The sequence below is a fragment of the Meleagris gallopavo genome, chromosome 1 (genome assembly GCF_000146605.3).
Source record: "Meleagris gallopavo isolate NT-WF06-2002-E0010 breed Aviagen turkey brand Nicholas breeding stock chromosome 1, Turkey_5.1, whole genome shotgun sequence".
Taxonomy (NCBI): Eukaryota; Metazoa; Chordata; class Aves; order Galliformes; family Phasianidae; genus Meleagris; species Meleagris gallopavo.
The window spans coordinates 8,199,025-8,211,069 of NC_015011.2; the positions used below are offsets into that span (position 1 = coordinate 8,199,025).

At 43.6% G+C, this 12,045-nt stretch overlaps 1 long non-coding RNA gene across 1 annotated transcript; it reads right to left on the reverse strand.

Moving 5' to 3' along the window:
• Window positions 1-5,003: 5,003 nt before the first annotated feature.
• On the reverse strand, window positions 5,004-10,981 carry LOC116216455. The gene is made up of 2 exons (XR_004159217.1): window positions 10,940-10,981; window positions 5,004-8,121 (listed from the first exon to the last, which is right to left on the reverse strand). It is a non-coding gene; the product is annotated as an uncharacterized LOC116216455 (long non-coding RNA).
• Between the last annotated feature and the right edge of the window lie 1,064 nt (window positions 10,982-12,045).

Consider the following 12,045-nt stretch of genomic DNA (forward strand, 5'->3'; position numbering starts at 1 on the left):
AAAAAAAAAAAAAAGAAACCTAGCTTTAGTGAATGAAAAGCGCTGCACTAGGAATGCCTGCTGTTCTGGAAGGGGCAACATTGCTCTTGCTGCCACGTGTCCTATTAGAGTGCCTTGACCCGGGTCTCCCTGTACCCTGGGCTGCTCCGTGTTTGCCAGGGGCTGTTCAGACAAACAGCTCTCTTCCAGGAACTGGCCATACCAACAAACCTGCAGCAGCCACATCCATGATGATTTCATAGAATCACAGAATCATTAAGGTTGGAAAAGGACCGCTAAGATCATCTATTCCAACCACCAACGCACTCAGCTCCAGCTCATTTATTTTCCACTTTCCTCTTAGAACAACAACTCGTCCACCCTCTTTTCCCTCTAATAAAGCCATCTTTATGTTGTATCCTATGGGGGAAAAAGGGTGTTTCCTCTTCTTTCTTCAATTTGTTTCACCACTCCTCCATTTACCTCCATGTCATCACGAGAAAAATAGCAACAGAAAGCCCCCTCCCTCTGGGAAGTGGAGTGGACTCAAGTGGAAAAGCCAGGGCACACAGGTTTTTAAGCAGTTGGAATGTTTTCCTTTTAGGAAGCAAACTTTATTCAAAGCCCCATAGGGTTGTCATTGTCAGGAAGAAACGGGTGCACATGCTGCTGATGTGGAGATAGGTCTCATAGGGATCAGTGTGAGATCCTTTCTTTGTGAGGATATTGGGTCGGAAAAGGGGCTAAAAATCTTAGATACAGAAAGTGTCATTAGCTCCTGATGTTTGCTTGTTGGTTTTTTTTGTTTTGTTTTGTTTTGTTTTTTTCTGTTGTCTTGCCAATTTCTCCTTAAGTTGAATTCACAGTGTTTATTCAGTTGGACTTGATCTTGAATTAGAATCATAGAATCCTTAGAGTTGGAAGGGACCTTTCAAGGTTATCCAGTCCATCCCCCCTGCAATGAACAGGGACATGCACAGCTAATATCCTTTCCAACCTCAATGATTCTACAATGCTGTGATTCATGGCACAAATGAGGCATTTGCTTCCCTAAAGCAAGACAGCAAGCACAGCAGGTGGTTTAGTCCCAAGGAACTTCACATCAAACTTTGGTAAACACATTCAAGTGTATGGGATGGTTCCCAGCATGGGCACTCAGTGTACTGAAAAACATGGAGGTGGCACCTCTGTGGAAGTCATCCATCATCCCTGTGGAAGCTCAGTTTGAAGCCAGCACAGCGTACACCTGGTGGCAATTTGTGGGAGAGTTCAAAGCTCAGTGAAAATACAGCTATTTCCAATGTGGCTTGGGGGTTCTCCTTACAAGAGCAATGACCTAAAAAAGGGAAATTGCTGTGATCACCAGAAGGTAAACTGGCAGTGCATTCTGGCTATAGGCTACGTACAGAAACAAGAGATGGTCTGTGAAACGTAATTACTAAAAAGGTGCTATCTGTAGGACAGAATCCAGCATCTCTTCCATCCTGGGACACCCAACCATGGTGTGACACCCAGAGGGCTCTCCTCTTTGCGTCCCAGCTGTACAGCACTGCATGAGCAGGAGCTGCAGCAAGGGACTTGGAAAGAGAAATAAAAACAAAAACAACAGAAAACAAGCTACCTGTAGGCTTCATCCTTTCCACTTAAACCCTATCACACTGAAAAAAAAAAAGCCCATCTGCCATGAAGTTTCCTCATACCTGTGCCTATCTCAATGTGACTCTCAAGCAGCTCCTGACAAATCCCTGCCATTTTCTACCTGTTTTTCCCCCTTCCCTAGCGACAGACTTTTCACCATGATGAGTCTCTTTGATCAGGCTATTTCCAGCCTTGGCAAAATGGGTGCAGAGCTCAACTATGCAAAGAGCACTTTTCCTCCCACATTGCCCTGCCTGAGAGAATGCTCCCTAAAGCATTCCACAAAGCATCACGGTAACAGCCTTCAAATCCTGCCTCCTTTACCACAATAGCTTCAAGAAACATCATCCTAATTTTGATATTCCTGTGTTGAAATAGAATCATAAATGTTGGAAAGACCACTAAGATCATCTAGTCCAACCATCAACCCACCACCATACCCACTAACCATGTCCCACCTACACGTTTCTTGAACACCTCCATGGGCAGTGACTCCTCCACCTCCCTGGGCAGCCTGTGACAATGCCTCACCACCCTGATGATGCTGTTCTCTCTGGATTGCCTCATTCCCCCTACTAAGCCAGATGTACAAATGAAAGTGAGTGAAGAGCTGCTGGAACGCCCTGTCCGTGCCTTGGCACCCAAGGCACATCTCTGTGCAGAAGCCCTGGGTTGCACCAGCACAGCCCAAGGCAGCACCAAGATAAGCATGCGTTCACTGAAGCCACACTGCCTGCAACCTCCCCACTGCCGTGCAGCAAATCCTAAAGGAGTCACAGAACTTGCACAGCAAAAGGCAGCAGCTCAGACAGCACACAGCCAGAGCTGTGCTGATTCCTATCAGCATAGAACCTAACTCTTTTCTTTTCTCTGAATGAAGAAGGTATGTACTGAGAACTACATGTGTTCCCACTTTTGTATCTGAAGTGAAAGAGCAACCATTCTTGTTTAGGGAGAAAGCCTAAAGGCCGGCGAGCAGCTCTCAGTGCACAAAATCACTATTTGTTCTTCCAACCACCAGAAAACATTGCTTCTTCTCCTTTCCTTTGGCACAACTGAAAACCTGAATTAATGACTTGTGTTACTCACGTGCCCCATCAAAAAGATGAAAAGCTTTTTCCCCTTCATTGTACACTGGGTGCCCAGCTCTTGCCGTAGGGTCAATACAACATCAAAACCCCACAGCTGTGCTGCCCATGCATTCATCAGAGCATGCTGCAGGAAAGCTTTTTTTTGCTGGTGCAGCATGCACAGCCACGTGCCTGCAGCCCCAGGTATTCTTTGCCCAACTGGGAACAATATTGCTTTCTACCTCCCATTATGTATATAGAAGCTTTCTGAGGAATCATGATGCTTCAGTACCTCAAAAACTGTAATCAAGGCAGGAATGAGACAGGAATATCCGTTATATTAGATGCTACTTAACTGAGAGCCTTTATAAGAGGAGTCATTGAGTTCTAAGTATCTAAAACCTGTGAGTGCTTTTGTGATTTAGTCTTTAATTCACAGAGAAAAGCAGCACTACTGGTGCAATGGCACAACATCACAATGTTTATATTAATTGCTATCATGCAGACAAAAATCACAGCCAGCTGAGAAGTTCTGCACTGTTGTTAAAGCTGCATATCTCCGCTGGCTGTGCACAGCTCCAAGAACATCTTCTCATCTTCTTGTACCGTCATTCCAGCTGCTGGAGAAACAGTAAGCACACAAAGCCAACACAGCCTGTACTGAGCCCCAACTCCAGGTCCTGGGTGCCTTCCTCCACCCCAAACCCTGTTTTCTTGCAGAGTGCTCTGCTGTAATCCCTCTTGGTGGCTTGCATTGGCAGATCCCATAAAAGCAAGCAAGGGCATTGCTTGGCAAAAATGCTTCAGGTAGTTCTGCACAGGATTGGTGCTCAGGACCCAGCAGGATCTGGCTCTGTATGTTCAGCACAGCTTCACTGAGTGAAGGTGTATTTCTGGTCCAGATGGACTTCTGCGCTGCAGACCACCACAAAACATCTGTGCAGGCCCATGGGTGCCTTTCTTCTTCAGCTTTAATGGGTTTTCACAAGGATTATTAGCTTTTGTGCTTCCTTAAATGAATTGGCAAGCCCTAATGAGCTATGAATGCAATTTAATAAAGCTGACATTTGGAGGACGGAAATGGTTCTGTTGAAGGAAATGAATGAAGCCAGGAGGAGGGATGAAAGAGGGCAGAAAAGTCTCACTGGCCTCACAGCATGAAACAGCCAAGGCTGAACTTGTGGGGACTTGCAGAGCCTTCATCATACATTGGAAATGCCCAAAAAAGAACTATCGATTTCCCTGGGGCTACTTTAGGCAACTACACATAGCTGTGCTAAGTATCCTCAAACATACTCCAGACCTTTTCTAAGGGCTTCCAAACACACTCCAAGACCTGGAACAGGGATGGTGTAGGTGTGTTTCTCAAATGTTCTCAATACTGAGAAGCCAAGGGGAAGCAGGCTGTGCCAAGAGTGGGGATTCCTTCCATAACTGCTTGGATATGACCAGCCACTCTGCAATGCCCCATATTGCAGTGCTCAGCCCATATCTGTTATGTGCTTCTGTGGGAATGACAGATCTCTGTGAGATACCCCAAATGCTGCAGTCCTCCACCGCAGAGCAATCTCAGACCCAACATGGGATGTGATCCCAAAAAGCCCCTCTGCAGCAGTGCTTGGGCCAGGCTGCAGACAAGACAGCCCCAGCCAGGAGTTCCAGCAACACTGCTGAAAGAGGCAGAAAGAGAGATAAAATACTTCCCTTTTATATACTTCCCTTTTAATACTTTGTGTATTTTCTTTGGCAAGCCCCGTCCAACACAGGACAGCCTGGTGGGATGGAGCTAACTGCTGAGCTATCCTTCCCCACCGTTACCTGAGTGTTGGGTTTTCTAGTTCCATCTGCTTCTTCTCTCATCCCTCTATAAAGCAGAAGTTGGATCCATGTACACCTCATTTGCCTGATCAAGTACAGATAGAACCATAGAATCATAAAGGTTGGAAAAGAGCACTAAGCTCATCCAGTCCACCTGTCAACCCATCCCCACCATGCCCACTAACCACGACTCTTTGTGGCACATCTACTCTTACCTTGAACAGCTCCAGGGATGGCAGTTCCACCTCCTCCCTGTGCCAATGCCTCACTACTCCTTCAGAGAAGAAATTGTACCTAATATCCAACCTGAACATCCCCTGGCAAAACATAAGATGCTGTTCCATAACTCAAATGAATCCCCTGGTCCCATCCTATTACACTGGGTTTGGCTCTGAATACTGTACCAGGAGCTCTCTTTGTAGCTTATTTTCTCTGATCTCAAGGACAGGTCAGTTCCTGCCATCTCTGGGCAGGCTGATGCCATCTCAAGGAGAGCCTTTCCAGTTTTAGGAAGTAAATCAGATGATGGCAACTTTAACATCAGGGAGCACAGGGCCATGCCAATCTGCTCCCTTCTTCCCTGTCTCTCAGAGGAGGTGCGAGGTTTCTGCAGCGGTTTCAGAAGCACCAGTGAGGGAACCTGCAATCTCTGTTTCCCCAGATTCCTCTATTCAAGTAATAAGCTGTTGCATAAGCATGCAGAAAGCAAAACATACATGCTCACAAAGCATCTCCACCCACATAGCCATACAGCACATACACTACAACACTCACACTGGAATGAAAAATTACCTTTCATCACCCTAGAGACACATAATTACAAGTATATAGGTAATAGGGAATGTTTTCTTTCTCCTTTTAATATATATATATATATTTTTTTTAATATCAATGCCCCAGTCCTGGTATGGTGTATTTCTGCTTAAGTTTATGCTTGACATGCAAGGAGTCTCACCGTTAGAAGGCTCAGCTCAAAATCTACAAATCCACCAACAGAAAGTGCATGGTGTCACTGTCTGTAACGGGTTACAGCTTAAAGGAAATCCCATGTTTAACCTAGGGACAAATATTGGTTGGATCAAGATGATTGTCTCCCTCCTGATCCCTCCTTTTTAACCCCAGTATTCCATGCTAGTAATTCCCTGTCCTTATTTTCAATTCCTCCTGAGCAGTTCCTTCCAAACATAATAAATAACATTTGAATTTCAAACAAAGTTTATCGAAGTCAGATCTTGGACAGAATTCAGCATTAGGCCACTGGGAATCCAAAATCATCATCTTAATTTTCCCTAAAAGTATTATATTTGTTTTTGCAAAATGGTGCTAATAGGTAAATATTTACCAACAAAATGAAGATTCTTTTTGGATAGGTCTGAAAAAAATCATCCAACAGGAAGACAAAAAATTATAGGCTAGGAGCCAAATTCCAAAAATGTTCTTCAGAGTCAGAAAACAGCTTTCTCTCTGAAGTTACCATGTGTCAGTAACTCACATTAAGAGTCTTTTGTGTTTCTGATTAATTAGTTTAACTTAAAGATGCCCTTCACTTTGCTGATGACAGAATTGATATCTGAATCAGCAGCGTTGACTCTAACGAGGAGAAACATGTGCCAGATCTATGAATGGAAACATTTGTAGGAAGTATGCAGCCAGGATTATCTTGTTTAACAAGCTGTTGGAAGCTGATGGAAAACTTTGTGAAATATTATGGGCCATGCACACAGACTTGAGGGCAGCATGATGGATGTGACTCCATCCAGATGCATCTCCATTGAAATGCAAAATGCAATCCAACTCGTTGCCTGAATTCCTGAAGGTTCAGGGCTTGTATGATTGCTGTCTGTCTGTCCAGCAGCTATTTTCTACCAACTCTGACAGCTAAAAATCAAAGATACAAAATAATGGCATGTTTTGTGAAGAACAATGATTGGATAGAGGAAAGAAAATCTGAAGTTCTTTCTCTTATAGGCTATAGCCTTTATCTGTTCTGTTTGTCCTTCTGGCTGACCAGACAGCACGTGAGCTGTCGAGCCCATGAACAGCTCAAAATTATTATAATTAAACAGTTCAAACTGGAGGCTGTCTCCTGCCTTGCATGCAGCTAAGGACCATAAGAGGCTGAAGAAGAACAGATGCCTGTGTAGGGGATATAAATCCTTTGGAAACCAGACTTTGTGAACCCTACCATTCACAGAACAATTTATTGTATTTAGCTGCTGTTTCAGCTCCTTTTGGTCCTTTTCTCACAGCAGATGCTTGATCTTACAGATTTTCCCTACAAAGATCCCCTGCACAATTAGCCAGGAGTGCCAACATGAGCCGTGGCAGAAGAGTGGGTATGATGGAACATCCCATGTGGGAAGATCTCCTCCTCCTTGATTGTAGCTGTCGTTTTCAGCCCATCACCAAGATGTCCCTGGGGTCATGGATGCACACTCAGGCAAGCAGCACTCGTTTCCCATCCAAGACTCTACACTTCTTCTAGAGAAACTTCTGCAAACTAAACTGAGGGACATGGATTAGCGGGCAGTGTTGGTGATAGGTGGATGATTGGACTGGAGGATCTTAGAGGTCTTTTCCAACGTTGGTGATTCTATGAATGCAGAAAAACACTGTTTCTTCTTGTTCCACAGCAGCCTCCTGCAGGCCTGAATCTCGGTGTAACATCACATCTCACATCAAGCCTCCTCCCCTTCCCAGCCTCAAGGAAGACTGAAGACCACCCAAGGTAGCATTTGTTGCTGCAGGACATCCCTACAATGGGCACAGAGCACGAGGGACAGCCTCCTGCTCAGGGAATCAGAAGTCTTTGCTGAAGAGACCACAGAAGAAAAGGCCATCACCTGCGCACTCCACCACTGTTGGGCTTCAGAGCCGTCAGCTGGTTAACACCATTCCAAAGAGAAACCTGTTTCTCTAGCTATAAACATCAGCCACAGACATCGGATAGTTACACACAGCACTTGCAGGTGCCTGGAATTACTCCAGTTAATTTATTTCAGGGTTGGGTCCTATTTTTCTCCCAAGTTAATTTTAAAGAGGGTTCTGCAACCACGAAGTCACCACAGCCCTCATCTCCTGACACATGAAAGCTGTAGGCTGACTAATTTATTAGAACCCCAGAAAATGAAGTACACTTCAAAATTTAGGACTAGTGCAGATTTCCTTACAGAAACAAAAATAAAATACATAAACAGCATCTGCAGCCATGTGCTCAAGGTAATAATTAGGGAGAATTATCTTTGGTGTATGTATTGAAACAACATAATTGAAGCTAAGAAATTATATGTCCATGTTAAAGAGACACAGATAATCTGCTTGGGAAATTAACAACAACTGGAGCAACTATTTACATGGCTAGAAGAATCTCACGCTGAATTATCACCATTGTGGGTTTGCACTTAAATTCTAAGTAAAATGAGAACGAAATGCCTAAATTTTACATATTGCTTTATGTACAAAACTACCTTGAGTGCTCAGTGTAGAGCAGCTGCCATCCTTCAGCAGTTCTCTGCTTTCTCCCTTGAGCTTGGACAGTGTAGAGCTGCATCCACATGGTGGGACTGCTTTCAGTGGGTCTCAGGTGTTCTCACCTTTATAGAGAAGGTCCTTCTCCCTAGAAGACAGGGAGAAGCAACCTTGGCAAACTGCTAAGCATGATCTGGGAAGTGAGAGAGAAGAGGTGGTTATCTAAGATTGCCAAGTTATTTATTTCATATTTGGAAATCCAGACTGCTTCCCTAATGGCTAACTCAGTAAATAAGTCTTACAAGCTCTGAGACTAAGGCAAGAGTCATCAATCACAGCTTACAGCCAGGCAGGCCTGATAGGTGAAAAAGCAGCAATTAGCACTCATTATTACTTGCCTTCAAGTCTTCTTTAGGAAAAAGATCACCAAAACCAAGTCAAAAGATCCCCAGATCAACCTAGATTCTTTGAGTCTAATATTCCTGACAAATCTCAGGTTCATTCAAAGGAGTTAAGTAAGCACATAACAAACACACAGAACACCATCACATTCTGTAATTAAAACCAATAGAAAATAATGCCTTTTTTTGGTTGTTTGTTTGTTACTATGGATATGCAAAGAACACCAAATCCTGCAAAGCAATAAGCAAACCCTTTGCAACAGAGGCCATCCAACACACTTCCTTCATTTTCTGTTTACTTTCAAACGTTGTCCCTTCCCCAGATGTAGGTGAGCACAAAAAGTACCAGGTGAGTTTTCTTCCTCTTACTGTAAGATTAGAGAGAAAATCTCTCACCAAGCCCACAGGGTGACTGTGCAGCTCAGTGATGCCAATCACATGGTCTGTAGGAGACACTAATTGCTGTTCCTTGACATGGGCTTTCTTTACTGCTTAACGTAGTTCATTGCCTTCTGGCAAGGGAGAAAACCCAAATCTATCCCCATTTGCTCTCCTCTTCACTCATGTGCTCTAAGAGGGGTGGAATGACTGTGTCCTCAAAGGATTTGGAGGTGGCTACACACAAACAAGAGAACACCAAAAGCTTCCACCTGGAATCAGTGATAGCAGATAGAATTGGGAAAGGACACATGGCACTCACAGGAGATGTGAAATTTGAGTTTCTCCCTGGATAAGACTGAAATTCTCACCAAGTCCTGAAGAAGTGCAGTGAGAAAGGGTCTCGGGGAAGATCAAGCCGTTCCTGCAGGGTCCCCAGGCTCCTCACACTGCCTACTTTAGGGCTCAGAGTAGGATGACTTTTATCTGAGATCTCTCCGTGCTCATCTTCGCTACACTTCAGCCAATTTCTTTTAGAAATGATGCTGAGCTCAGTGCCACTCTCCTATTAGAAGATTCCAATCTTGTCTTTTCTAATGAGCCGTGTTTTGATGTGATAATCATCTTCCCTCCCTCTGGCTGCTCTCCAAAAATCAATATATTTCTTGGAATACCATGCCTAAAATTGGTCACTGCAGTCCACCATCCCAACATCAAACAATATGATCTCATTTCTTGCATGCATCTCTCCTGCCAGCCCACAATGACACCTACCTTGTTCCTCCCCCCACAGCTTATTATTGCTGTAACTTATCCACTCCCACCACACTGCTGCTCTGCCAGCAATTTCCCCATTTTGTATCTGAATGTCTGATGCCTCCTTCTAAGAACAGCACTTTGCATTCATCTTTATCAAATTTCTTCCCATTCATTTCAGGCAATTTTTTCCCCTGCACTTTACAGCTGTTTCAAACCCTGTTACAGCCTTCTGAAGTGCCTGCATGTATTCTCAAATCGGTGACAACCGTAATTTTTTATATGGGCTATATCAGAAAATGCAGGCCCTGCAATAAATTGCATAGTGGTCTCACTTCAAATACCCTCTCTGACCACATACCAGTAACTATTCTGAGTGTAGTTTTTCTACCACATTGTGATAATTTAATCCATTTCCTCCTTTTGCTCGTCAGAAGAAAGCGAGGCGAAGAAAACATTAAGTGTATCCGTTTTCTCTGAATCATTCATTATTTTTTCTCCATCCCCTCATCTTTTCACACTTAATCATGTGCTTCCCTTCCAATTTCTGTAGTTTCATTTTGATTGATCCTTAGAAGTCCTTGCTATGCTATTTTTCCTTCACATTAGGAGATTGCTGCCGGGCCATTAAAAAGCAGCTCTCTTCTGTTCCCTTATCCCATCCATCATCTTCCAAACAGACCAAGTGAAACTACCTTCTGAACTCCTTATTTTGTTTCTTGTTTCCCTCCTTTCTCAAGAGCATCAAATAACAACTGTGCACTTACTTGAAGATTTTTAACCACATCTAATAAGCCCGAATGTAATCCAAAATAGTTGAGTCTTGTACAGGACTTATACCTTCCCCATATCTTCTGAAATACAAACTCTGTTCTCTTGCAATAAATCCATTAACAGGGAAAACTTGGAAAGAATTATTTTCCCAACAGATACTGAAGTATAAATTACTTCCCATTTCCACCAGACTTCACTTGTCTACTAAATGTCTAAAGTCTCCATCTGACTACTTCATGGATGGCCAACATTTTGGCTTGCCCAGGCAGCAATAAGTGAAGAGGAATTGTCTTGGGCTGCATACATATATATAGGTCACTCTGAAACCAACACCTCCTATTTATTTCCATGGAAACTACAACAGATATAATGAGCGCAGTAACTCTGCTTGATAGAGAAAACTCTCAGCTACAAGACAATATTTTCCAACATAGCCAGCACCACTAGCTATGCATCTTCACCAGCAATGACAACAGGCTGCATACCATGCTCGTCAAAACCTGCAGCAGCAGAGGTGACCCACTGTTGTTGTCATCACTGCTGAAACACACCACTGCACTCACGTTCATTGTTAGGTCTCTGTAAACATTCAGCAAGCATCAATGAATGTCAATAGGCACCATTTCTTTTTTTGCATGAGGGAATTCAATGGCACACCTTTGCTTCTTCCGCACTTTCATGTCAGACACCATTTTCTCAGACTGCCCCTCTGCTGCCATCTGTCACATAGCAACAAGATGTAATGGAATGTTGGTGGGAAGGTTCAACCTCTACTGTCATGCCACCAACATCCACCTCTGATGTTCTGGGCCAACATAATAAAATAGCAGGCATTACTTTAAGAGCTGCCCTTGTAAAATATGTACTATAGAGAGAGCAACAAAAACTTAAAACTAGTGGGATATGTAGCCTTGTTTTAGTGGAACTAATGCATCAATTTGATTCAATGGCAGGGGTTGCAAATCTAAGTGAGTTCTCAAGGTGCTTATCAGAGATTTTCTTAACGAAATGTTACTCTTCCTGTACTTCATTCTTTACAACAGTTGTTCACAAAAGTACATACTGCGATAGCACAAATAAAGCGTGGCTGTGAAGCCAAAGTATGAAAATACACATAATTATTTGCCATACCTTGAGTTAGCACTGCAGCTGTACCCTGGTTTCAGCCCAGATAGTGCCCATCACACACTGATGTTTGGTTGTTGTGAGCAATGGGTGCAGACTTGGCCACTCAATAGGGAAGAGCCACCTCCAGGAGAAATGCCACATTGTGAGCCATGTCAAGCCTCACAAGGCCCATGAGCTGGATATCAGCTTCTGTTTTTCCTGTTGTGGAAACATCTGGTTTCCTCAGCCTTGGGAATACAGACATTTTTGCTCTACAGCATCGTGCCTCAGCATCAATCCTTCCCGAATGAACCACATGCCTCTGTGTTCCAGTTTGTCTTCCAAAAATTTCTGCCATGCCCACTAACCTGGATTTTGAGAAATACTGAGTTCCTCTCATATATTACCCATACTGCTCTAAAGACATTTTAGTCTTCATTCTCTCTCTGCCTCTTAAAGTCTCAGCTCCAATGAGTAATTTATTTACATCAGTGAAATGCAACAGTCTGGTAGGACCAAGTTCCATACCAGCACCAGAAGCAAAAGCTAGATCCTTCAGTTCAGGAGACAGGAACCCACACTCACAGATCCTGGTTGATGTAAGATAGAAAGCAAAATTTTAAGCCCTACTTTAGCATCTGGACACGAGCTCTGAA